Source organism: Phyllopteryx taeniolatus, chromosome 10 (assembly GCF_024500385.1).
Source record: "Phyllopteryx taeniolatus isolate TA_2022b chromosome 10, UOR_Ptae_1.2, whole genome shotgun sequence".
NCBI lineage: Eukaryota > Metazoa > Chordata > Actinopteri > Syngnathiformes > Syngnathidae > Phyllopteryx > Phyllopteryx taeniolatus.
In genome coordinates this window covers 16910861-16912722 of record NC_084511.1, presented here as the reverse complement: position 1 = coordinate 16912722, position 1862 = coordinate 16910861, and the positions used below count along the sequence as shown (strand labels likewise).

At 42.7% G+C, this 1862-nt stretch overlaps 1 long non-coding RNA gene across 1 annotated transcript; it reads left to right on the top strand.

Moving 5' to 3' along the window:
- The first annotated feature begins 432 nt into the window (after positions 1–432).
- On the top strand, positions 433–1620 carry LOC133484777 (uncharacterized). Its single transcript, XR_009790492.1, has 3 exons — positions 433–1006; positions 1171–1300; positions 1496–1620. It is a non-coding gene; the product is annotated as an uncharacterized LOC133484777 (long non-coding RNA).
- The last annotated feature ends 242 nt before the right edge of the window (positions 1621–1862 follow it).

Sequence of the window (1862 nt, the reverse complement as noted above, 5' to 3'; positions counted from 1 at the left end):
TAATCACAACAACAAATAACTAAACACAACAACAAATGAAAAAACAAAATGAAATTAAGCTACTGGAAAAGGCAGGTACTGGTGGGGGAGACAAGACTCATTGCTGATTGGACGGTGTGTCTGTGCAGCCCAACCTCTTTTAAATGCGTTGTCCAGCATGCGCATACTTGTTTGTGTCGTGATTAGTTCTGAGCATACTGTATCTATCGGGTATCTCCTTATATGTACGTATGCGTAGAAGTTAGGCTGTGCGGATGTACGTTGAGAAACCCCACTCCCCAATCTTTAAGAGAGGGTGGTGGCCGCTGTGTTAGTGACCCGGGCACTTGTCTCGCAATACATGATGGTGGAAGCGTTGGGTTCGAACCGCGGTCTGGTCGACTGCATAGGAAGAGTCGCCGTAGTTACAGCTCCAGAAACACAACGCTGAGGTATAAAATCACACGGGTTACATATATCCCGAATCATAATATTCTTTGATAGCGGCAGCTACGTTTGAATCACCGGTAACGCTCATTTAAAAAAAAAAAACACACCAGACACGGAATATCTTTGTGGTCACAGCGTCCAATCAAGTCCTCCCTCTCATCCAATCAGCGATGAGTCTTATTTCCCCCACCAGTACCTATCTCTTCCGGTAGCTTAATTTTGTTTTTTTTTGTTTTTCATTTGCTGTTGCGTTTAATTTGTTGTTGTGATTATAGTTATTTGTCATTGTGATTAGTTACTTGCTGTTGTGTTTTTTAATTTGTTCTTGTTTAGTTATTGGCTGTTGTGTTTTGCACTTCAGGGCCACCGTATTTGAGGGACGTGACCCAAGCTAGTGGAAGGACGAATGCTCCAACTGAATGCCCACCCATCAGACACGCTATGGCGCAGACACCGACACCATCCGAGTCTGGGATGTTTTCAGACCCTGTCTCTGGAGCAGTTACTGTGATCCTGTACAGAAAAGAGGGAATTTTAAGATCTGCAACATTATCTGGTATCTGGTCTTCCTGAAAGGGTGAGTGAAAAGAGGTTTGTATAATAAAGCAAACATTTGCGGAGGTTTTTTGTAAGAATGTGTATACTTCAAATACCATTATGAACATTTAACTGGATTTATATGTGAGGTTTACATTTTGGTCAAATTTCATACATCCATCTTTTCTATTGCGCTTGTCGCAGGTGAGCTTATTCCAACTGACTTTACGCGAGTGGAGGGGTACACCCTTGGACTGGTCAAAGGATTATTACCAAAACAAGCCCTGAAAATGAAAACAATTGAACACATCGTCATCCCCACCGGCATTAGCAGGTGAATGTATGTCCCATACCACACCGCTAATTACAATTTTTGCCAACACTGGCAAAAATATAAACCCCTGAAGAGGATAGTTCGATTAAACGTGAAAAGTAGGCCAGTGTACGACTGCGTTTGTAAATATGACTCGAGGAGGCCACTGTATAATTCTGCACCCTGTAATAGTAACCCTTTCTTCTTCTGCTCCAGGGATAATGAATGTTCGCCCCAATCACCAGCTCTCAGCCTGTGGCTTTAGCTTCAGATCTGCAGAAAATGAATAAAAAAATGAACATTGCATTTTTTTTCCCAAAATCTTTAGAATTGTCTCTCAAGATTTGTATTTATTGCGATTGGCCAGCGACCGGTTCAGGGTGTACCCCGCCTCCCGCCCGAAGATAGTTGGGATAGGCTCCGGCAGCCCGCGACCCTAGTGAGGAAAATGGATGGATGGATTTGTATTTCTTTATGTGCCACTTTGCGCAGGGAGTGGTCATGTGAACTGGAACTCAATACCTTTGAAACACTGATGTAAGTGGTTACATATATACAGTACATCGATTTGTGTAAACTAAAA